We start from the raw sequence: 26786 nt of genomic DNA, 5'->3' as shown, positions 1-26786 counted from the left end.
TCCTGCAGTTCAGATATACACTCCTCATGGCCCAGCGGATAGCTACCACCAAGACTATGATCTCCACCTAGTGCATCCACAACCAAATCCTGGAATGTACACACTTAAGAGTTATTGGGTGACGGGACCGCACCAATGTCCTAGCACTTCTAGCCTAGGACTAAGCTTTCGCCAATCCTCAGGCTTAATGACCGTCTGCAGCCACTCTGAGATTTACGGCTTCACACCCATCCACCCCTGGGGTTAAAGGGCTAAGGATAATCACCACAGGATGCCCCCTGTCCCTGGTGTTTCATCTTTCAGGGGGCTTTCAATGGCCTTAACCCCATGTCGCTCTTCACTACCCCAGGATGACTAAAGCAAGAATTACAAGGAGTCCCAAAAGTCATGGCATTTGATACATATGTCTAAATAGCATTGGATAATTCAGCCATTTTCTGTTCATAGGCTTTGTGCACAGCTTGAGATAAGGAAGGATTAACACAGATTACAAAATGTCCCTGCCAAATGGTCCTATGTAGGGACGATTCCTCCTCCTCTCCATCAGAAAGGGGGTAAAAAGTGAAGGATCTGACTCCCTCTCATCGTAGGATATTGTAAACTAAAGAGGAAACACTGCCTTCTGCTCATAGAAAATAAAAGAGTTTTGCCCAAATCAAAGTATGTATACAAAGAAAGTCTGGGAGGCAGGCTTGCTCTAGATGCCCAAGGGTGCTTTGCTCTCATTTACTCTCATAATAAGGAAAAGCACTGGAATGGCAGAGTGGCTTCACTGAGCAACGCCACCCACCCCTGGTGTGTGTCACAGCAGTGTTGCCCCTTGCCCACATTTAATGATTGCACACCCACCAGAATTCTCAAACCCAGAGGTAAGCTGCCCCATCCTGAAGAAGCACATATCTAAGGCACTTCAAGCCAAACCTGGCTGCTACACGCCCTACCTTTACACCTACAGCCATGGAGGAATGCCACAACTTCTATGTAAGTCAAACACAACCACAAGCAAGCTCCTGTAAGCAAATCGAATACTTAGCTGAGAGCAGTGAGAAAAGAAGAGGGACTGCCACAGGCTGAATGTTTTATAGTTGTCATAGGCATTGGATTATGGTGTAGGGAAGAATTGGATTCTGCTCCGCAGGCATACAATGGTGAGCAGGAACAAAATGGCTTGCTCTGCCCTCACACTTCTACAAACCAAAACACAATACAGTCATAAAGGTAAAACAGGAACAGTTAAGAGATACACCTCCTTTGTCTTTTGTTGTAATTCGGGCCGAGGGCAGGCTGTTCTCCTATGAGGAGTGGGATGGTGAACCAGTAGAGACTCAAACAACACAGTATCACAGTCCAAAATAAAATGAATGTCCAAACAGGGTTCTATAAAAATATAAACACCTTAATAAAACACACCATCTGCAAGTAGAACAAAAATATATTACTGCACAAAAACCCACCCTAGAGGAAAAACAGAGAAGATGTGACAGACTGAGTAAGTAGTACTTCAAGCTTAGTTCCAAGGGTGGTAGGTAAGTTACTACCAAAAACGATATCTCAGTGAAGACTGGGATGATTGTGACATAGCCAGTCTCTATGGCCTAAGTGGACATGGGGGGGACAGTTCAGTGTCAAGTACCTGAATTTGGTTCCTGGGGGCTGACGCATCAAACCTGGGTAGAATGTTGATACAAGCTGATCAGGCTCATCCGGGCACGTAAGATTGTGGAGGCCAGGGTAGTAAGCAGGCATTGAGAAGCGCCAAATGAGGGTGCTCAGTGTAGTCAAACTGTGTAAGTTCAAGAACTGCAAGTTGGGGCAATCCCAAGAATTCTTCAACATTGGCCGGCCAAGTCGGGTTTTAGCAGCTGAAAGAGGTTGTTGAGTGATGCTCTAGTGGGTTGATTCGGCGGCGGCGGGGGGAGTCAAGGTGCAAGCAATGAGGTGGCGGTTCTCTGGCTAGGATAGGCGAGTGACCCTACAGAGGTTCGATTTGGTGTCCGCGTTCAGCAGACACTTCAGGCCTGGCAATTGACGCACTCTGCTAGGACATGATTTCATCTCTGGCTGATGGAGATTGAGTGCAATAATTGAAACGGTTGGAGGTATGCAGATACCAGCACCAGTGTCCTCCTTCTTGTTCATTATGTGGGAAACATGGTTCCATGTGATGTTACCAAAATGTGTTTTACTGAAAACTGATTTACCAAGCTGATTTTACCGAAAATATTTTTCAGTATTTTGGTTTTGGTTTTGGGCACCCACTCCTGTTTTTTCTAGTTGTAACCCCATCCCAACTACCCCTGCACCCTTCTACCCCTTTACTGCACCCTCATCTATTTTTTTTAAATGCAGAAAGAAAATGTTGGTTAAGCCATTTCGGTAACATCACTGAATACCGAGAACCCGGTGTGACCTATTCGATGTGAGTGAACAAGGAGCTTTGACTGGTCTTGACTGGGTTGCTGTGCGGCCTTTGCAAAAGGGTTCGAGAACAAAATACTCCACTTCAGGGTCTGCTCTTCTGGCACAGAACATGTGTTGCAGATTTGTTGGTCCTGGTCCACAGCACCCGTCACTCCCAATAATCCCTCTCAGTGGTTAGGGGACAGATTTGTTTAGAGACAGATGAACACGTCATCTATAGCTACTGCCCCTCCCCAACCCAAAATTGCACAATTTAGATGCGTTACCCACTAAGACAACCATACTGGCCATATTCCAGGAAGGTACAGCAGGTGATGAACATAATTTAAACTGAAGTAAAACCAAGCTACCGTTGTGACATTACATGTGCATATATAAGACACAAAGCAAATATGCACTCACCATGAAGAAACTGCACACTACGTACAATATGTATTTCTACATGGAAAATATTAACATAGCACCATCAAGACATGAAGCATACTAACACTATCAATGTATAAGCTGAATGCAACACAAACAACACACTAATATAGCTCACTAACATAGAAATGTGATAGTAATGGACATCCACCTTTTCTGAAATGGAAGTCACAGCACTCTTTCAAATAAATTAAACGTCTCAAGAATTTAAGATCACAGAAATACAGATCCATGCAGAACTCAGATGGTAACTAGAACCCGAAACCAAGGTTACTGAGAAATTAGGGTGGGTCAGAATGCTTCAGAAAAGGTACAAGATAATAATTCCCAGGACATTGAATACTTCCCATCTAATAATATTTTGGAAGGGCACAAGCGACCACTCAGAGACAGGTAGGAGCAAATTGTAAATCCAAGAAGATCCCATAATGAATAACTCAAGAGTGTACCCAGTGGTAAAGGAGCCATAACACTTGCACTAATAATAGCTAAAACTCAAATAAATGCAGGGTAAAATAATTCCAAATGCAGTTTCATCACTTGTGAGCCATAATTGAAGAACATTGTCCATTCATTAGCAATGACACAGATAGGACACCTGCCTCACTCCTCTCACATATTCTCAGAGTCAAGCCGCCGCACATGACTAACTACAATGAAATGACTCTGGCTCATGGCCTAGGAATAAGTGATAGTGTCTTCTTTAATTAAAAGGAAAGCAATTTGTCGACCTCTCTCCTCCTACTCCTGTTTGGTTATTGTCTTAATGACATGTCAGTTGCCCAAGTAGATCAGTACAAAGCCAACCAATCAAACCCCCACTGCTAGGCCACCCATTATGTATTAGGCCAACCAATAGAATATTGTAGAGATGATGTCTTTCTACCGTTATCAATTTAGTGGAGGATTCAGGAAGAGCCATCAGATTGTTGTTACCCAATCAGAAATGTAACCCTTATAGAAAGCTTATGGTGTCAATCTCCTTAACCAATCCCCTCACCCACTAGGTTTTGGTAGAGTGTGATTCTAATTATGATGCAAGATTGACTTAATAGCTGTTGTTTTTGATAAGCACATCAAGAGCTTTGAGACGTGTACACGTGTATGCTGTCCCTGCTTTGTTTTGATGTATATAAATCTGGGTTTTGCCTTTCATTTCTGTTATTGTGTTGGTATGATCAAGCACCCACAACTTTTTGTGTACTTCCCAGTCCATCTTAACAGATCTTCCTTCTGTCTTGGATGCTTATTATTCAACTCTGACATAATGCTTTGAATAGTGCAACTGCCCCCAAAGTAAGTCCAGGTGAGAATCCCACGAATGTCTCTTTTGAATTAATGGATCCTAGAGTAACCAAAGGTATTTTATTGAAGGGGTGCAAAACTCCTACTGTTAAGGGTATAAACTATCAGATTATTGGTCTAAAGCTAGCCTGTTGTAGGGGACCAATCCCTGCCCATAGTGTGAGTGTCCTTTGCCCTCTTGGAAGGGAAGTGGAGGAGATAGGATAGCGAAAGAGAGACAGTAAGAAAGAAGATGGCAGAAGGCTTCTTTCATTGTAGAGAGCACTCCTGCTTATCCTTATCCTGTCCCCAACGCTCCTACTGACAACAAATGAGTTTAAGACATGAAGCACCCTGGTGTGAGGCTATTCCTCTTGAATGGCAGTGCTCTTTTGATATGTGAGCCCAGGGCCGCTGCCTGGTGTGCAGCCATCTCAGGCTCAGGTGGCCCTCACAAAGAGTATGAAAGAGAGGCTGGGTCCTCTAGGTTTCTATCCTGCCGGGTGGCAGTATCGACCCGTCTGAGTCTAATACACATTCCCTTCCACAGAAGCGCTGACTCTCAGGAGCTGACAAATGTGCAATATCAATTGGTTTTGAGGCTATTCCTCTTGAATGGCAGTGCTCTTTTGATATGTGAGCCCAGGGCCGCTGCCTGGTGTGCAGCCATCTCAGGCTCAGGTGGCCCTCACAAAGAGTATGAAAGAGAGGCTGGGTCCTCTAGGTTTCTATCCTGCCGGGTGGCAGTATCGACCCGTCTGAGTCTAATACACATTCCCTTCCACAGAAGCGCTGACTCTCAGGAGCTGACAAATGTGCAATATCAATTGGTTTGTGGCGGCCACAATTATAAGTATTTCGAGCTGGACTGCCCATTTTAGGTGAGACCAAGTCTGATTTGCATATAGTCTTTCCCCTTCTGTAATGGCTTGGCAGGCAAAGAATGATGGTATGGAGGGTTTCCCAGAACAATGCAAGAGGTTAAGATTAAACACACTAACCTTCGGGACAAGCACGGGTCGCACCTGCGGACAAGATTTTGGCACGAAACCTGACGTGAGGAGAAATGGCGCTGTGTCACACGACACTGGCAGCCTGAGCGGTCGAGAGCGTGTGGGAGCCGCGTGTGAGGAGATAAACGTTTTGGCACTCTGGAAGTGGGCAGACCCAAGCAGGGCGGAGCGGTGTCTGGGTGGAGGGTGCTGGGATTGAGGAAGTAGAGCGGACTCTCAAGGTAGGTGCAGGGGGAGAGTGTGCTCGGAGGAGGCGGTAAGAATGGGAAAGGGGGGTGGGAAGGCTGAAAAGAAGGGAGGGGTTGAGGAAGGGCAGAAGAGGGGGAGAACGCTGACTATGAAGTCTACATCTGTGGAGGGGGACATGGCGGGAAGTGAGGGGCAGCATCGCAGTAGGTCTCCACAAAGGGATGATGGAGGGGGGACGGGCCGGGGTATCTCAGGGTCGGGGACCCAGGATAAGTGTGTTTTGGAGGGGCTGGGGGTCTCAGGAAGCGGTGTGCCTGGGGAGGAGCAGATGCAGTGTGACAGTGGGCCTCATTACACGGAAGGTGGTGATCCAGGGTGCTATTAGCACCCTGGACCATGCCGGTAAATTACCGGCACCGCCTTGGTAGAAAGGGGATTTACCGCCCCATTCCAAGGTTGATGGGGCGGTAAATCCCCCTTCCGCCATTGCCCTTCCCCATTCCCATTTCTGCCCCATAGGGCTCTATGGGAATGGGGAAGGTGCTAATTACGGCACCGCAATTTTGCGGTGCCGTAATTAGCTCCGAGGTCCCTTAGCGGGGTGGTTTTTAACGCCTGCAAAAAGCAGGCGTTAAAGCACCAACCTGCTAAGGGACCTCGTAGTAAGGCGGTAATGTTTAACGGTCACCGGTACCATTAACGGTGGCTGTTAACCATTACCGCCTTCCGTGTAATGAGGCCCAGTGTGTGGAAGGAGGTGTTAAAGCCTGATAGCCGTGGGAAGACGTTTCAGAGGGAGAATCCGATGGTGATTGCTGGATGGCTGAAAGAGGCTGTGGGGAATGTCATTCGGGTGCAAGTGGTGACTGGGGGTCGGTTGTTGGTGGAGGGGAGAGGTGATGATAGTAAGGCTAAGATTCTGGAGGTGGGCTGTCTGGGTAGGCGCGCGGTGCAAGTGTTTGATCAGAGTGGTGTGTCGTGTAAGGGGGTGTTGTATGGGGTACCGGTGACTGTGAATATGCGTGAGGTGGAGGAGCAGCTGGCAGAGGTGGGGGTAGTGGAGGCGTGGAGGCTGTGGAAGAGAGATACACATAGGGAAGTGGTGTCCACAACTGTGGCAGTGAGGTTTGCGAGAGCGGAGTGTCCGGAGGTTGTGGATTTGGGATATCAGAGGTTCCGTGTGAAAGCTTATGTAGCAATGCCTTTGAGATGTTATAAGTGTCAGCAGTTTGGAAATGTGGCGAGAGTATGCAGGAATGAGAGGCACTGTGGGAGGTGTGGTGGAGATCATGATATTAAAGAATGTAAGGTGGAAACTCCGGAGAAGTGTGTGAATTGTGGGGGGGCACTCTACTCCGTTTAGGTGGTGTGAGAGTCAAAGGGTGGCGGGAGAGGTGGTGCAGGTGAGGACAGCTGAAGGTTTAACTTATGCGGAGGCTGTGGCAAAGGTGAAACCGTTTCGAGTAGTGAGTGAGATGTGTAGGAGAGAGCCGGTGGTGGATGAGGCTGCGGGAAGGAAGGGAGTGGTGAGAGAGGTGAAAGGCATAGAAATGGTGGTTGTCCCGAAAACTGAGTTCATGTGTTTTATAGTAAATGTGCTGGAACTGGTTCAGGGGAATTTGTCAGTCAGTGTGTCGAATCTTACGAAAGGAGTGGTGGAAGCAGGGAGGAGGTTTTTGAACGTTGTAGATGTGTTAGAACAAGATGTGTTTAAGAAGGTTACTAAAGTGCGGAAACAGTGTGGGGTGTCGGCCTGAGAATTTTGCAGTGGAATGCGAGGAGCTTGTTGAGGAATGGGCAGGAGTTGAAAGCGGTGTTGTGTGGGGAATTGAATGTTGATGTGGTTTGTATTCAGGAAACGTGGTTAAGGGGTGATCTGAGGTTTGTGATTCCGGGTTTTGAGTTGTTTCGTAAGGATAGGACGGAGGGGAGAGGGGGGGTTATAGCTCTGGCAGTTCGGAAGGGGTTGGTTGCAAGGGAGATTGTGGTAGATGGAGCAGTGGAGGTTATTGGGGCGAGGATTCGGGTAGGGGGGATCAGAAATCTTAGTGTTGAATTATTATAATCCGTGTGAGGTGGTGGAGGTGGATGTGCTGTCTGGAGTGATAAAGGGACATGTGGGATCTTGTGTTTTATGTGGTGATTTCAACAGTGCCAATACGTTGTGGGGCAGTGATCGGACGGATGCAAATGGGGAATTGTTGGAGAGTATGGCGGATGAATTGAGTCTGTTTTTGCTGAATGACAGTTCGGGCACACGTTTGGATGTGAGGACTGGGAAGTTGGCGTGTTTGGATCTGACCTGGGTGTCTGCTGCGATTGCGCGTGAATGTGACTGGACGGTGCGTGAGGATGGGGGTATGGGGAGTGATCACTCTGGCATTTTGGTGACTGTGAGGGGTGAGGTAGGGGTCAGTGCTTGGGAGTCGGTTGAATTTTAGGAAGGCTGATTGGGAGTTGTATAAGAGATTGTGTCAGGAATTGATTGTTCCTCGGGATAGGGATGGGGGTAGATGAATGGAGTGTGCCTTTGGTGCAGGGAATGAGAGCGGCGTTGGTAGCGGCAGTTCTGGAGGTAGAGAAGGGGAAAGGGGGAAGGTTGAGGTTCCTTGGTGGTCGGTGGAAAGTTCACGGGCTGTGGCAGCGCGTAAGAAGGCGAGGGCCAGGGCGGTGAGAACGGGAATGTTGGAGGATTAGTTGGCATATAAGAAGGCGAATGCGGTGGTGCAGAGGGTGATTAGGGAAAGAAAGCGCGGATATTAGAGAGGCTATTGTGGGTCTCTGGGGAGTAATTCTGACGTGGGTTTGGAAGCAGTTCAAGTGGATGTCCGGGTTGATGAAGCCGCAGGGTGGTATGTCTGTGTTGTTGAAAGGGGTGGAGGTGGTCAGTGAAGATGGGGAGAAGGCAAATTTGCTGGGTGAGCATTTTGCGGGAGTGCACAGTTCAGAGAACTTCCCAGAGGCAATGAGACTAAGTATGGGAGTGGTTGAGGAGGAGATGCAGGAGTTGTTGGCGAATGTTGGGCCTTGGGAAGAGCAGTATGAGACTCTGTTTTCTATGGCGGAGTTGGATGGGGCGATTCGGAAGGGGAAGTGGTCAAGTCCAGGGGTGGATGGGGTCATGTATGTATTTTTGGAGAAGTTGTCGGTGGAATGTAAGTTGGAGGTGTTAGCATTGTTCAATGAGATCTGGAAGAGTGGAGTTTTACCGAGGTTATGGAAGAGAGCGATTGTGGTGGCAAGGTCCCGACGGAGTGTAAGTCATATAGGCCGATTGCGCTGACTATCGTGTTGTGTAAGGTTATGGAACGGATGGTATTTGAGTGCTTGGGGTTCTATTTGGAGTCGAATGGGTGTCTGAGTGATTTTCAGAGTGGGTTCAGGAAGAATCGGTCAGTTGCAGATCCGTTAGTGAGTTTGGTGACTGGAGTGGAGGAAGTGTTGTGTGATGGGGAGATGGTGGTGCGTTCTTTTTGGATTTGGAGAAGGCGTTTGATATGGTGTGGAATAATGGGTTGCTGGTTCGACTATTGGAGATGGGTGTGAAGGGGAGGATGTTTCGGTGGATTAAAGCATTTTTGGCTGACAGGACCTTTCAGGTGAGAGTGAGGGGGGTGTTGTCTGAGGTTTGGAAGGTGGAGAATGGGACACCGCAGGGGAGTGTGATTAGTGCGATGCTGTTTAATGTGATGGTGGACGGGTTGATTCGAGCTTTGGAGGGTTTTGGGTGTCAGGTAGATTTCTTTGCAGATGATGGTGTGGTATGGGTAAGAGGGCAGAGTTTTTTGTTGGTGCAGAATCGGTTGCAAGCTGCGATAATGCGTATGGAGGAGTGGTGTGGGAAATGGGGCTTTTCGATGTCTGTGGATAAAAGTATGGTTTTCTCAAGGAGAAGAGTGCAGCAAGGGTTGGACTTGGTTTCGAAAGGTGAGAGGGTGAAAAGCGTGGAAGAGTTTCGGTACTTGGGGGTGATTTTGGATAGGAAGTTAAACTGGAATTTGCAGGTGAATGCGGTTCAGGTGCTTGTGGGGAAGATGCCGTTGGGGTTGAGGAGGGATGCGTTGAATATGAGATGGTGGGTGAAGTGCAGTGCGAAGAGTGTGGCTCATCCGGTGCGTGAATGTTTGAAGTATAATTGGAGGTTTGATTATTATAGGGACCGGTGGAGGAGGAAAGGGGGCACTTTTGGGTTTCACATGTGGGAAAAGGGAGTGCAGTGGGGTGTGGGCGATTTGATGACTGTGACGGATACAGATTTGGAGAGATGGCCGAGGTGGATAATGGGGTCTCCAAAGGTGTGTTTGGAGTTAGCGAATGTGGTGTCGAAGAAGAGAGGATTGCAGGGCGAGATTAAAGCTTTGGGTCAGGCGTATGCGGCAGGAAAGGAAGGATGCAAGGTGTTTACGGATGGTTCGAAGCATCCTGTGTCTGGGAGAGTGGGTATGGCGTATTATCTGGAAAGCACTGGGGAGTATAAAGTGGGACGATTGACGAATGATGTCTCAATTTGTATGGCTGAGTTGGTGGCGATTGCATTGGCGATTGATAGGGTGTGCGAGTTGGGGTTAGAGAAGGTGGTGATATGTTCAGATTCATTGAGTGGATTACAGGCGATTGTGGTGGGGGATGGTGATAGGAAGGACGTGATTATGGACATCAGGAGGAAGATCGATCGGTGCGTGCTCGGGGGAATTGATTTGGAGTTGACGTGGGTCCCTAGTCACAGTGGCATTTTGGGTAATGAGTTGGTGGATCTGGCGGCGGGTGAGGGTATGAGAAGGGGAGCGGTTGATGTGAGATTACCTTTGAGTGTGGATGAGGTGAAGGCGGTGGTGGTGAGACGGGTCGTGGATGAGTGGCAGGAGAGTTGGGTCAGTGGGGTGAAGGGCAGGTGGATGTTTGGTGTTCGTGGTAAAGTGTCAGTGAAGGTGGATGCGGGGAGTCTGGAATGGAGGAGGGGGGAGGAGGTGATGCTGAATCGGTTGAGGATAGGGCATGCGGGACTGAATGATTGTTTGTTTCAAGTGGGGAAGCGTGAGTCGAGGGATTGTGCGGTGTGTGGGGTGCCTGAGATTGTGGGACATTTCCTGCTTAGGTGTGAGAGACATGTTGAGGAGAGAGAATTGATGAGGGTTCGATTGTCTGCGCTGGGTATGGCTGAGCTGAGTGGGGAGGCTTTGCTGGGAGGTGTCGGGGAGAGAGGCAGGAGGAGGAACAGTGTGATGTTGGATTTTGTGAGGCAGACGGGGCGGTGGGAGGAGTTGTGAGTTTATGTGAACTAAATATCGATTGGTGGGTCTGGTGCACATCATCCTTTAGGATGGGGAAGCGCCTGCGTGGGTCTGCCCATGCATCCGATAATTAAGAAGAAGAAGAAGAAGAAGGTTAAGATTAATACTAAAACTTCCAGCAGTCATCTCTTGTGTTCTTCTATAGTCACCCTAAGTGGGACCTGTATGCCCAGACATGTGTCTCGTGCATACTGGGACTAGAGACCCAAGCTACTCCTCACTGATGAAGCCCAACATGGAAGAAACTTGTCTGGAGATGTATGGGTCTTGTGTAGAAGAGGTGTGGCCTAGTAATTCTGGCTGGACTGTCCCTTTTGGGGTGTGACCAAGCCTGATTTGCATATGGTCTTTCCCCCTTCTGTACTGGCTTGGCAGGAAAAGAATGATGGTCTGATGGGTTTCCCAGAGCAATGCCAGAGGTTAAGATTAGTTCCAAACTTTCCAGCCATCACACGTGTTTTGCTATAGTCACCCCAAGCAGGATGGTACGCCCAGGCGTTGGTCCCATGCTTGCTGGGCATATAGACCCATGCTCCTCACTGATGAGGTCCAACAATGCTGAAACATGTCTAGGGATGCTTTTGGTCTTTTGCAAAAGGGATGTGAAATAGCAGTTTGGGTTGTGCTCCCCCTTTTGGGGTGGAACAAAAACTGATTTCAATATGGTCTTTCTGCTTCTGTAATGGTTTGGCTGGTGAAGAACGATGGTCTGGAGGGTTGCCCAGAGCAATGCAAGAGATTAAGAATCATTCTAAAGCTTCCATCACCACCTCTTGTGTTTTGCTATATTCACCCGAATGTGATGGGTATGCCCAGCCGCGGGTCCCCTGGCTGTTCGGCCTAGAGACCCAAGCTCCTCACTGATGAGGTCCAACAAAGCTGAAACATGTCTGGGGATTCTTGTTGTCTTATGCAGAAGAGATGTCACCTAGCAGGTCAGGCTGAATGGCCACTTTGGGGTGGGACAGGCCTGATTTCCGTATGGTCGTTCCCCTTCTGTAATGGCTTGGCAGGCAAACAACAATGGTCCGGATGGTAGCCCAGAGCAATGCCAGAGGTTAAGAATAATTCTAAACATCCCATTCATCACCTCTTGGGTTTTGCTATAGTCCCTGTGAGTGGAACGGGTATGCCCAGAGGTGGGTCCCCTGGCAGCTGAGACTAGAGACCCAAGTTATTTCTGACTGATGAGACCCAACAAGGCCAAAACATGTCTGGGAATTCTCGTGGTCTTGTCCAGGAGGGATACAGCCTAGGAAATGGGTTAGTCTGCTCCTTTTGGGTTGGGACAAAGCCTAATTTGCATATGGTCTTTCCCCTTCATTAATGGCTTGGTAGGTGACGAATTATGGTATGGAGAGTTTCCCAGAAAAATGCTGGAATTTAAGATAAATTTGAAACCTTCCAGCCATCACCTCTTTTGTTTTACTATAGGCACCCTTAGTGGGACAGCAATACTCAGCAGTGGGTCCCATGCCTGGTGGGCCTAGAAACTCTTCCTGATGAGGCTCAGCAAGGGCAAAATATGTTTGGTGATGTTGTTGGTCTCATGCAGAATGGATGTGACCTAGATGTTCAGGCTGGACTGCGCCTTTTGGGGAGGAGCCAGGCCTGATTTGCATCTGGTCTTTCCCCTTTGTTATCGGGTTGGTAGATGAAGGAATATGGCTGGAAGGTTGCCCAGAACAATGCCAAAGGTTAGGTTTAGTTCTAAACCTTCAAGCCATCACCTCTTGTTTTTCTATAGTCACCCTGAGTGGGACCGTTATGCCCAGACGTGGGTCCCATGCATACTGGGTCTACAGACCCAAGCTACTCCTCACTAATGAGGCCAAACAAGGCAGAAACGTTACTGGGGATGCTTATGGGCTCATACAGAAGGGATGTGAACTAACATTTCGGGCTGGGCTTCCCCTATTGGAGCCCAACCAGGCCTGATTTGCATATGGTCTTTTCCTTTCTGTAATGGCTTGGCAGGCAAAGAACGATAGTATGGAGGGTTGCCCAGATCAGTTCCACAGGTTAAGATTAATTCTGAACCTTCCAGGCACAGACACTCACGCTGTCGGGGCTTCTGAAAGGCAAACACCCATCAAATACATTCCTTCCAAAGCCTCTACACCATGCTGTAAGGTCCTACTTCTATGATCACTGTTTGTTTGTTTAGAGGATAAGTCCTCTGTTTTTTGCAGCTTATTAGTGGGCTGCGACCCACGTGTAGGAAGGGGCGGGGCTACCGCCCAGTATTCAGTTTGCGCTTGAATAAAGCAGAGTTCAGACGTGCAATCCTGTCTCTGTGCTTTATTGCCTAATTACTTGTCTTATTGCAATCCTGCTATATTGCTGTGCGGCCCTGATTCGTGTGACGGTCATCTGGTTCATAACACATGCCCTACCTGTTGCAGCAGATTTAGGCATGTTGAATGCATATAAATCAGCCCCATAATAAAAAGACTACCGAACGCTGATTTGACATAATCCCCACCTACAAGATTCATGTGTGTATCATTGCTTTAGACTTCAAAATGCATGCCTGTCTAAGACTGCTTTGCCTCATTTAATTGCCTGCAAAGTTCTCTTGTGTATATGACAACTTTGCTGTAATCGTCCACCTACCTAAAAATGCTGTAGCATACCTCCCCACCTACAACATTAATGTGTGCCTTGTGCAAAATTTACAAAATTGATGTGTTCCTACTACTGCTTGTGTACTTTTCCACCAACAAAATTGAAATCTACCTAGAACATATTTGCTGTTATACACCTACCATATTCATGTTGCCTAAGAATGATATAGCTCACTAATAGGTCTACAAAAGAATGTATGTCTGAGACTATCTTGCCCCACACCTAGAATATATACTGGTGCCTAAGAATTCTTTGGTGTTCTCTTTCACCTAGTGTACTGCCTTGCCAGAAATTTCCATCTGCCTAAAAATGCTTTGGTTTACTTCAACTAGTCCAAAATGTGTGTGTGCCTATATTTGCCTTTGCATTAACTAAATAATTCATAGGTGTCTAAAACTGCTTTGGCTTACTCCCCAATATTCAAACGCAATGAGTGCCTAAGAGAGTGTTGGCATCCTCCCACACCTACAGAATTAATGTTTTCCTAAGACTTCTTCCGTCACACTTATTGGGCCTCATTAGGACCCAGGCGGTAAGGGGTTTACGGCGGCGTAAACAGCGCCGACCCTTACCGCCTGATTCCGAGGTCCCTTAGCGCCATGGAGGTTTTAACACCTGCTTTCAGCAGGTGTTAAAATCCATGGCGCTAAGGGACCTTGTTGTTAATTACGCCACCGTAATTTACGGTGGCGTAATTAACGCCTTCCCCACTCCCATTATGCCCTATGGGGCAAAAATGGGAATGGGGAAGGCTAAATGGGTTAATGGGGACTTACCGCCCCACTCACCTCGGAATGGGGCGGTAAGTCCGCCAACCACCATGGCGTAAACCTAGTTTACGCCATGGTGGTAAAGGTACGACCCAGGCGGTAACTTACCACCTGGGTCGTGATGAGGCCCTATGACTTCTCTGGAATATTCCACCACTTGGACATTTCTGTGTGCCTAATTCTTCTTTGGAGTACTAACCAGCCTACAAAATCAGATGTCCCTGTTCTTTGCAGGGGTAGAAATCTGTGACTGCCTGTGCCTCATCACTTAAAACGTGTGCAGCCTTCAACAGGTTCAGCTGTGTTCATTTTATATAACTACACCGTACAGTAGGCAGACCACACAGCACTGCTTAGGCATAATCCAGATAGCAAATTCACGTGTGCCTAAAACTGAATTCTACCTATGACTGCTTTGGCACACTCACCTGCCTACACTATCCATGTGAGCCTGACCATGCTTTTGAGTTAACCGACACCTTCGCATTTCAAGTGTAGCTAAGAATAACTTGCATATTTATCTGCCTACAAAATTCACATTTGCTTCCCACTCATGATGTGAAAAGATTTTGTTTTTCCCACCCGCTTAATTGTGTGAATTTGCTGACTCTGCTACTGCAGAAAGTTTATAAATGTCCTGTTGTTACTGATTAAGCTGACAGCAGAGATGTTTGTCCATATCATTTATTTTGTTGAGGAATTGTCAAGCAAATTCTTGTTGCAGCTAAAAATCTTTGCACAAATGTACATTTAATCGAAAATAAAAGGCACAAAACCAAATTTCTAAGCTTCATTACCTGCTAAAGTACATTTAGTGTAAAACATAACACACCTAACCACATACACCAAGGCTTGTTATGGCTAAAAGTCATTTAGCAGAAAAAGAAACATGGCCAACCTCATTTACATACCTCACAAAATTACCATCATTACCTCTAATTTATGATAAAAAAAAATGGGAGCGCCTCATGGCAGACCTTAGGGTGCATCCAGGTTTCTCTAGTCTTGAAAATAGTAATTCGACACTCTCAATGCAGCAATCAGAACGTGGAAGTGGTATAATGTATACTGTCTTTCTTGCTTCCTCTAGTCTATGGCAATCTTTTCTCTGTCAGTGTTTTTTTTTTATTATTTGGAAATAATGTGTACACAACGTATAATTTCAACAAAAAGTGTTTTTCAGGAATATGTCTTCACACTCATATCTCTGGTTGAACAGGGACAAGTGGGTTTTGCAGAATTTGTTTCTAGATAACAGGTGTTTGCAAAGAGGACAAATGCAGTATTTAACACACTAATAATCGCATATGCATACTTAAATTCACACATGTTTGGGCATTTAATAGTGTCAGTGGAAATAATCACAAGTTTGTGAAATATGCCCTTTTCATGGTAAACTTCATTAAGTATGTTAGAATAAGCGTCACAGCTTCGTACATCCCTACCTAAACCTGTTGTGGTGTACATCCACAACTAAAAAAATGCATGTATACCTATGACTGCTTTGGTGCAATCCTTTGCCTGTTGGAGTTCTGCTTTGGCGTATTCAGACAATTACGTATTTTATGTATGCCTAAAACGGATTTGGCATCTTCCTCAACCTACACAATTCACACCTCCCTTAGAGTGATTTGGCAGACTTCTCTGTCAACAAAATGTGCTTGTTTCAAAGATTATTTGGCGTAATCCTTCACCGACACACTTCCTTCTGTCTATTGCTACTTTGGTGTATGCCCTGACATTCAAAGTTCAAGTGTGCCCAAGAATGATCGTGCACAGTCCTCTGCATTCACAATGTACGTGTGCTCAAGACTCGGGTGTGCAATGTCGTTTTTCCACCTAATTGTGTGAAGAGTCTGACTTTCCAACTATGCAAAGGTGCTGAGATTCCCATTTGTTCTGACTATGTTGCCAGCAAAGATTTGTGTGCGTGTATTTAATTTAGTGGTAACATGTTTCTGCAAATTCTCAGTAAATGTAAAATATCTTTGCACAAATCGTGTTGAAATAAAAACACACATTGACACATTTGCAAAATAAATTACTGCTTAAAGTGCGTTTGGTGGACAACCAAACACAGATAACCACATTTGTTGAAGTCTGTGACTACTAATGTACATTTAGCATGCATATCCATATTTGCAACCCTACAAAAAAAGATAATAAAAGTTGACCAAAACGAAATGATTATGCCTTAAAAATTAAATAAGTAACCTATGTTTAAGGTTAAACAATAAAGCGAGGATTTCACAGCAGACCAAAGGTTGCATGCAAATTCCTCCAGTCAAGACAATACAGTCATTCATCAGTCCAAGGGCAGTCATTTGAGAAACACAAGAAGCTGAAAAGGTACAGTGTCTATCCTGCTGTTTCCACTGCATGGCATGCTTGTCTCTATCACCCTTTTTTTGACTTGCAAGTCATTTATTTACACAAAATAATTTAAACAACTACTATTTTGCATTAAGATGTTTCTGCACCCAAAACCCTGATTCAAAGGGTATAAGTTAGAGCAATGCATTTCTATTTGACAATGCAAATGTGTCGAGGTGCCAAGTAGTTGTCTACTTTATTATTTTTTAATAAATGGGGAATTGGCCTCATTCCGAATTTGGAAAAAGAGGCAGATTTACAGCAGGAGGAATTACTACCATACTATATCCATCAAATCAACAGTGGAGTGCTATGGCCTCGTTGAAGGGCAGTTGGTCTCCTGGTCTAACAATACCATACCTCTGCTCGTAAATCTGCAGTACACCTATTGAATCAAGTGGTGACAACTGTGAAAAATGTCTGCTGCTCTGCAGGAGGGCAGCAATGAGTATGATATGATATTTTATTTGTATCTCACTCATACACACGTGTTTCCGAGTGCGATGAGGCAAGAGAGGGGAGGACAAAACAACGATCTTACTAGGCCCAGTAACATTGAGAACACACAACAGCAGGGAAGAAGGAAGGGGGAAAGTGCAAGGGAGATGGGAGAGGTGGAAAATGCTGAGCAAGGGATAAGAAAACAGCTGGTAGTGCAGCCAACAGGGTGTCAAGTACAAGGTTTATAGCACAGACATGGGGCGTCTAATAAGTGCACCTAAGGGGACTGTAAAATTACAGATACAGACCAAAGGGCAACGGTTGCCAGGAGGCAGTGCGGGTGTGTGGCCAAGTGGAAAGATACCTGGGCCCGAAATCAGAGTGTAGCCAGGGGCATGGAGCCTGTAAAGGATTCCAACCGGGCGGCACACACCAGACCAGGACCTTCGCCCTTAGCCTTATTTGTAGCGTGCAATGAAAATACTTTTTCTTGATTTTCTACGAATTCGAATTGAGCTGATACCCGACCATCTCACACCCCCTTTTACAAATACCCTGGGTCAAAATGAACCATGAACCGGGCCAGTTGGTGGAAATACAATATTTATATATTTTAACCTCAAAGGAAATCACACAATCTTGTGGAACAGCACTCACCAATGGGGTGAAAATAACAATGAAAACTACTGAAATACACTTGGGTAACCTTCTACAAGAACATCTCCAAAGTACAAATGAATAGGAGCACTTTTTCAATTAGGATAGATAGCACCCAAGTTAAGGTTTCCCCCTGCAATGTTCCCTTAACCCACAATTACTCGAATTCTGAGTGGATAGAAAGAAGCAGGAGGTAGTCAGGTATACGAGACAGAAAACAGAATCAAAATCTGACCCTCACAAAATAAGAGGCAAAAACCCTTTGCAATGGCCTAAAATGACATTGGCCCTCATTAGGACCCTGGCGGAGTGGGTTTCCGCCAGCGCTAATCGCGGCGGACCCGTCCGCCGTACTACGAGTTCCCTTAGCGCCATGGAGGTTTTCTCCGCCTGGTTTTACCGGGCGGAGAAAACCATGGCGCTAAGGGACCTCGTTGTTAATTACGCCGCCGTACTTTACGGCGGCGTAATTAACTCCTTCCCCACTCCCATTATACCCTATGGGGCAAGAATGGGAATGGGGAAGGGTAAAATGGGGATTGGGGATTTACCGCTCCGCCAAGGTCAGCATGGGGTGGTAAATCCGCCAACCCCCATGGCGCTATCGGCGGCTTTCCGCCATGCTCCGCGGTGCATTTAGCACCGCGGATTCCGCCAGGGTCGTAATGAGGGCCATTCAGATTTTAACAAATAATTAATCATATGTGTGGTAAAATAATGATGTACACATGTTTTATCACAGTTTCAGGGATGTTATATCACCAGCAACTATGAGGGAATGTATCACCAAAGGCATACAGTTCACAAAGTAGGTTGAAATTGAAAACACAGTGCAGTCAAATCACACATGGAAAAGTTGCATTTTTCTTGGTTTCAGCTTTCAATGTTAAAAACGTATTCTTTTTTTTAAACGGGTGAAATATGCTAAATCGGAATGCGGTTTTTAGGCTGGGTGATAGATGCACATCACAGGGACAGTATAGAAGTGAAAGGGTGACTATAGCTGAAGAATTGGATGATATTTTCAAGGTTAAAGGAGGTTCGACTTTAGGAAAACAAAGAAGTTTCAGATGTGAAAATTGGTTTTGAAAGAAAGGAAATGTTTTACTTACACTAGATTTAGTGGCTAGAAAAGAGGAATAGAACAACCTGAAAAAATGGATATCCTGTAGAACCTCAGTATAATTCTAAATTTCTAAATTTCAGTTCAATTTATTCAAAAAATAAACCCCTTTACATTGCTAGGCCAGGACAGGGCCTTATCCAACATACACTTTTAAAACTGGTATTTTTATTATTTTGCAAAATCACTTTTAAACCTGTGGTGAAGTCTGCTGATATGTCCCTTTCAAAGGTTTTCTCTCCCATCTGAATCGTCCACATAGTTTTGCAGCCCTAGTTAGTTTCTCTCATACAGCAAATTGTTTAAGATACAGATCCACTGAAATTGACTTAGGCCCTTAGAGCTAGGGTTTCTTTTGAAGCAGTGATTTTTGACATTGTGTAGCCCAAACGTCAAGTGTATGCCGATGAGGAGAATCTTATTCTTACTGGCATTAAGGCAGAGATCATTGGTAGCACGCCTATTCCTGGATGGCAGACAGATAGTCAGAAATGAGCGAGGGAAAAGAGGTGGCAGAGGGAAGTCTGAAAACGAGCTGAGTGTCATCTGCATAATACTGACATTTGGCAATGGGGCAATGGGTGCCAGGTATTGGTTGAACTGCCAGGGAGAGAGGTTAGACACCTGATTAACACCACAAGTAGAGAATGAGATGGAGGAAAGGAAGGACGCAAGTTGGACCTGGGAGAGGCGATCAGAGAGGAAATAGGACAGCCAGGCCGGAGCCTGATCGGTGATACCCAGGTTATCATGGAGACAGTTGAGCAGGATGGGATGGTTGACCATGTCAAAGACAGAAGAGAGACCGAGTTGGATGAGTACAGAAGAGATGTTTTGAGTCAAGGTTGGAGAGCAGGTCTTCACAGATTTTCAGGAGAGCAGTTTCCGTGCTTCTGGCAGCTCTAAAGTAAGACTGAACGTCAAGGAGACAACCAACAGAGTCGGTGTGAAGAATATGCTGGAAGCTGGTAAGCTTTTCCAAGGGTTTGCACAGAAAAGGAGTGATAGAAATTGGGTGATGGTTTGCCGGGCAGGAGGGGTGGGGCTGTGGGTTTTTTGAGAAGAGGGTACATAAGAGAGTGCTTCAGAAGGGAGGGGAAGACTCCAGAGGCAAGGGAATGGTTACAGAAGTCGGCCTGAGTTGGAGCAAGGGTGTCAATGTGGTTCTTGATGGTTTTGGACGAACAGGGTAGAACCTGTTTTGACAAGACTTTCATAGATCGGACTTGTCTGGAAATTCCATCGGGGACAACAGAGGAAAAGATGAGAATAAAGGAGGAGAGGCAGCTACAAGGAGGTGAGAGGATTCAGAGAGAGAAGGGGGATGGGGAGTCCTGGGTTTTCTAGATGAAATTAGAGGCCAGGGCCGTGCAAAGGGTATGGGAGGCAACGGGAAAGGTAGAGACTGCAGCAGGGTTGGCCAGCTCCTTAAAAGAGTTTGGCTGAGTTGTTAGATGCTGCAGAGGCACGGTCTTGGATATGGGTTCTCTTCTTAGTGCGGTCAAGGAGCCGGTATTGCCTTTGGAGCAGGCAGCAGGCCAGTTTGTCAGAGGATGCACAAGAGGCCTGCCATTTCCTCTCAGCCACACTACACTTGCATTTAAGGGTGACTAGGTCAGAGTCCTAACAGAAGTTGTGAACCTAGGTTCCTTCTCAGCCCTTTAGGATAGGTTAGCAGTGCATTAGAGAGGATGTAGAGTTCATTCATACTTCAATAATAGACACAACTCAGGTATTTGGCAAAAGATACTTTTTTATTCTCAATTATCTAAAACAGGGAGTACACCGGACATCAACAGACATGCCTCATGATCTCTCTCTAGACTTCTCAAAGCATTTAGAAAGACATTACATTCTTATAGTAAAATATTGTCACAGGTGATGTTTAACCTAAGTATCATTAACGTCTTCCTAAGTGGCAAACTACAAAAACCTAAAGGCTAATGTGATAGGTTCTGCAAGTGTCATCTAGGTATATGATCCATACTCATCTAGGGCAGTGGAATTATGTGATAGGTCTCTTAACATCAGGTGGGGCAACTAAGCCCTTCCCCAAAATGTGTCACTATAAACGTCACTAAATACACAATATCTATTTGGTTACACAACTATAGGACCCTTAATCATGCAGTCCTCTATCATTGCTTACATTCTAACCTCTATCAGTGCCTTCACAACCTACATTGGCAATACACAGGCTGAACATCCATGTGCAGATGAGCTAGTCTTTACCATAGCTTCCCACCAATTAACATATTCATCCATCATCACCACAGTGGTCTACTGTCAATTCGGTCTTTTGAACTTGGCCTTGAACATGTTCTTTGCTCTGGGAAATTCACTGCAGTGAAGGCACATTCTGTCTCTTGCATAGGTGTGACCATCATGCTTGTCCAACTTCTTCTCCCCATGTGAGTTAATGCCACGAAATCGAGCCTTCCAATGTAATAAAGTACTATTCTTTAATAGAGCTCTGACGTCTTCTTGTTTTTGTCCATGCCTACTAAACAGAAGCTTTGTTCTTTCTCACGATTTGTATCCAATGTCAGCTCACCCCAGTCTGCGATAGCCTTGACTTCCTGGCTAATTTGGCTTCTCCTTTTGCTCAGCACTGCCATTGTTCATAGTGGGAGCATCCATCCTTTACTGACTCCAATATATATATATATATATATATATATATATATATATATATATATATATATATATATATATGGTGTCCAGTCATAATATCGAATACAAAATTTCGAATGTCAAAAAAGTCGAATCAAATATGTCGAAGAAAAAAATGTCGAATTATTTTTTTTTTCAAAATTTTTTTTGGGCTCTAGTTTATATATAAAAAATAGGTAAAAACAAAAAAAAAAAGAAAAAACGGGGTTTGGGGGGGACCCCCCATTTCGAAAAAAAACGTCATAAAAAATAAATTCGACATTATTTTTTTCGACATTTTTTTTTCGACTTTTTGACTTTCGAAATTTTTGATTTCGAAATTATGTCTATAAACCTAAAATATATATATATATATATATATATATATATATATATATATATATAAAAACCTATGCCTTTCTTTACAAACACTCTGTACAAAAGGACGTTATGATTACAAGTAAAATCTAAAAACCCCTGAAATTCGGGAGTTATGGTAGGCTAATCACCCATTTTTCCCATCAGCACTCTCCACAACTACCACTACCACCCCAAACATAAAAGATGCCACTACTGTGGCCATGTAATAAATATAAATATATATATATATATATATATATATATATATATATATATGTATATATATATGTATGTATATATATATATATATATACACATGTTGGCGCATGCTGCAAGCTATTCACTATAAAGCTAGCCTTTTAAGAATACTTCCTCTGATTGCCTTTCTTTGCATGTATACACTGTGAAATAGCTTGATCTCACCCTTATGTCTGCAGAATAAGTTTCTTCATCTTGATCCCAAGATGTCCTCAGTCTTGATACTTTTTTGATGCCTTTATAGATTAGTCTGCATTATTTTAGTTTCTGTATCTCTTATATATTTGTCAGCTTCATATCCGCATGACATCACTGGTGATGGTGACATCATCATTCTTCTTCGTCATTCACTTTCTCTGCTTCTTCAGGGATTTCATTCAGACGACCATCATACTGTCTCGTATGCAGGTATGGTTTTCTTAATGGGAACCTTGTCTCCCAGAGTCTCCTAGGTATCAGTACTTTTACTGGAGCCGCACATGTTTCCCACTCTTGGTGCCAACATACAGGTGCTTCGGATGAAATGGTTGAGGTGGGGGTACTTAGCTCCTTCTCTACACTTGCACTTAGCTTTGGGCTTCAAGTGGATCCTCAGGACAAGGGCAAGAACATCAAGAGTATCAGAAATAGAGAAGTAGAGCATGGAAAGGGCTGTGTCAGGATGTGAGTCAGCTCAAGGTAGAGGAGGGGGAGAGAAAGTGGTAGCGAAAGACTCAACTGACACACACTTCATGGGTTGGATGACCAAGAAGGTAGGAGGAAGTATTGGAATAGGCTTGGCCTGAGGGATTGCGAGGGAGAGATTTATTTATTTATGTATAGCATTGGTTACACACCCAAACCCGGAAGTATCACAGCGTAGGTTATATAGTTACGTAGGCAAGCTTATCTGGTTACAGAGGAGATAAATACAAATGGGATTGGTTTACAGCATTTGTTATCATACAATCAACATGGTTTGCGGGAAAAATAATTACAGTATCTGCGATCCCACAGGTTAGAATTTGTTGAATACCCATGTTTTAATAAGCCTCTTGAAGTGGGGGTGAAAGGGCTAATTTCTGAGGTTCAGCGGTAGAGAGTTCCAGATTTTCGGGGCTGCTACTTGGAAGATGATACCCCCGCCATAGAGTTCTTTAATCTAGGGATGAAGAGGTGTGAGCTTGAGCCTGATCTTAGTTATCTAGTTGATCTTTTTTGGGTGACACTATATTTGAGATAGGAAGGGGCCTCTTAAGTAATACATTTGTGCATAATGATGAGGGATTTCAATAGAATTCTCGCTTGTACGTGTAGCCGGTGTACTTCTGTTTACTCTGCTGACCACTAATTATTGTCCCACACTGCTTACTCTGCTGACCACATTCTTAGGTCCACCTCAGTATATGTCTATATCATGGCATAATTTATCAGACACATTTGACTTGCATATGGTGTTTTCACTTCTGTAATCACTTGGCAGGCTGATAAATGAGGAGGGTTGCTGAGGATGCAGTCTTTACGATTAATTCAAAACCACCCAGCCATAAACCAGTCTGTTTTTCTTAGGTCACCCCATGTGTAATGGGTAAGCCCAGCAATGGATTCTGAGCCTGTGGGTCCTACAGACCAACCTATGCTTCACTGATGGTACCAAAACATGTCTGGTGTTAGTTGCGATCTCATGTTGAAGGGGTGGGATCTAGAAGTGTTTCTAAAAATATGCATCTATTGCAAAACTAAGGAAGGATTCAGGGCTTAAATGAGAGCTGAAATGAAGTGAGAAAATAGAGGACTCTGAGCTTCTCAGACAGAGCATATGGACTACACCAACCCAACCTCATTCAGTATCATTACCTCACTTAAACTAATACAAATAACAAACACAATGTACAAAATCAAATAGAAAAACACCAACGTACAAAGCAGCTTCAAAACAAAACATGCTCTTCAAAGCAGCAATTCACAATTCTCTACCAAACTTGGAGTGTTCCATTAACTCCTATAAAATGGATACCAGCAGAACAGGGCATCCAGGATGAGGAACTGGCTCTGTGTGATGGAACTACTAATCAGTACTGGGGTCTCTCTAAATTGCACTCAGTGGCAGACAACCTGGGCAGTACTCTTATGCAACCACCTCCATGTGACGCCACACATAATCCAACCACTGGTATGCTCTCAGAAAGGCTGATCCTTTCTCCGGAAGTAGTAGGCTCGCTTCCTCTACCTCATCTCCCTCAACTGCTACTGCCACCACACAGGCCATTCTTGTGGGGCAGAAGATCCTACCTGCTACCTTGCAATCTATAAAAGAGGAGGTTGGTCCACATCTTTCCAAGACAACAGTACTCTGTATATACTGAAACATACCACTCTGCAGGGGGGACCAAATCCAAAGTGTTTTCAAGACTAATTAAGGAGCAGGAGACACACTGCCACCTACCTTACATTTAACACATGCCAAACATATTGCCCTATGCACCTGACCCTCCTTATCTGTTGTTGGTGCATCTTCCCACACTTCCCTCCCTCACCTTACTTCCTGGCCTCTCCTGCAAATAACTGGCCAAAAATACACACAAAAATACAAAATTAAAATACACCAAAAAAAGGTTCCTTTAGGAACCACCTTTCACAAGTAAAACATAGAAATAAATAAAATAATCTTATAGACTCCATCTACTTTACATTTCTCAGTAAAGTAGTTAGACTCAATACGATTCTCCAACATTTCCATTAGCATTTTGTAATATGCTAAAGGAATAATGGAGAGTTATGTACTAGATAAAAATTGTAAAGAACAGAAACAATTTTCAGTCCCAAATATTTTTCTCTAGCATAGAATAAGGACCATAAACCATGTTCCTTTATAACTATCTGCGGTATCCGCAGTCCCCTTCCCAGGCCATTCATCATTAAAACACCCCGATGACATGTGCACACCATCACACAGGAGAACTCTTCTAACCTTTTTACATGTATATGTGTAACACTCCTTCATTGCTACTTTGGAACAGTCACATATCCATCCACCATGCACTTCCAAAAACTCTAGATATAACCTTATCAAATTATTAAACTTCCACTTAACAAATGCACAAATGCATTGTGCAGTGACGGAAGTGCATAAATAGAAATGGCAGTATAGATGGGCAAGTGCTCATGGGAGCCCAGGAGGAAAGTGCCAAAGGATGCAAAGGTGGGTGCCGCTGACTAACTGCTGGGAAAGAACAGTCCTAAAGGTGGGGTTCATCTTATCTGTAACTGTTTAACAATCTGTCAATTTAATATGTTTTACAATTCCTTTTTAATATATAAATCAACTATAAACCTCCTTTAAAAAAAATATTTTTTGCAACACATACTTATGTCAATCATTATCGTCAGCACATACTGTAGATACAAATCATCATTGTATTTCCATTGGCATGAAGCTCAACCATGACCCCAGCTCCACCCAACCACCCCTATTATTCTCTGCACCTACCTTGCATCCAAGCTCAGTGTCCACTATACCCTAATAATGCGAACAATGCCAAGTGCACTTCGCTTGCAGTCATGTCAAGTCTGCAAATGCATGGGGCATGAGCTTTGTCCATGCAGCTTTCCCACAACAAGCAAATCAGAGTACATCTTTACATTTGCCAAGGGTCAGGCCCACCACTCAAACACATAATTTATATCACTAGTGTTTGCACTTACATTCTTACACTTTACAAAAATAAAACACAAGACAGATTTTTTAAATCCTTTTTAGGTCCTTGCTGATGCTCGTTTATTGTAATAACTGGAACATTTCTGGGGTTTATGAGTGTTACTTGTAACCATATGTCCCTTTAACACTATTTTTTCAATTCAGTGCTTAACGAACTATATATCTCATGATATTTCTCACAATGACTCATGACAGTTTTGTGCCAACATTATAATAGGAATCCCTTGTACAGACGTTTCATGCAAAGTAAATGCACATGTGGTGTCATCAGTGATGTCATCAATGACATTTGTGATGTCATCTTTAATGTCATGGGTGTTAGTCCTTGCAGTGCACAGTGGTGGCGCGAGTTAGGGCTGCTTAGCTTACCATAACCTGTGAATTTCTAGGGGTTTTTGTAGTTTTACTTGTAAGCATAGTATGGATAGGTTGTTGTTAGTGCAAAGTAAGTATAACATCCCTTTGCTAGGTTTTCGTTAGGGAAACTGAACCATAACGTGCATTTAACAATGTTTTTTCACTGAATTTGATAGGTTTTTAGTAGTGAAACTTAACCATAACGTCCCTTTAACAATGTTTTTTCACTGAATTTCATAGGTTTTTACCAGGATACCCTTGGTTTGTATAGATGTACCATACAGCATACCAAATGGATGTCTGCATGCCTATGGCACAGTAACCACGGACTGTGCGTCTGTTCGCGCATAGCGACTAGCATTCAAACTGCTGAAAAAGGCAGGGGTTCTCGTACATAGTGGTACCAATTGGCATAGACAAGGAACATATACAAAGAGCACCATGTATGTCCATTGCCAGGAAAAATGGAGTAGGTCTGCAAACTCTGTACTTGTGAAACAAACAGAGCAAAGGCATAGAGTATACACCATAATGAAATGCATCAATAAACAAAATCACATCTGCGTCCAACAAAATTACTGCACTGCTGCCTTACATAGGAACAAAGAAGGAAATGGCAGCGTAAGGACTGCAAAGTATTGAGAGCAGAACGTCACTACAACGCGGTAAGTACACTGAGGTTTCTTCTATAATTGCACAGCTTGTGGAAAACCATGATGTTTTTATTTTTGTACGCAGCGATGCCAAGTACCTTGGAATGGCTGGAAGAGAATTTCCCTCTTGACGAAATAAGTAACCCCATTGGTACCCTGCATAGTCTAAAAATTAAGACAGTTAATATGTATTGCT

This window comes from Ambystoma mexicanum, chromosome 7q (assembly GCF_040938575.1).
Source record: "Ambystoma mexicanum isolate Mex_15411 chromosome 7q, UKY_AmexF1_1, whole genome shotgun sequence".
NCBI classification, from domain to species: domain Eukaryota; kingdom Metazoa; phylum Chordata; class Amphibia; order Caudata; family Ambystomatidae; genus Ambystoma; species Ambystoma mexicanum.
This window is presented reverse-complemented; position numbering follows the sequence as displayed.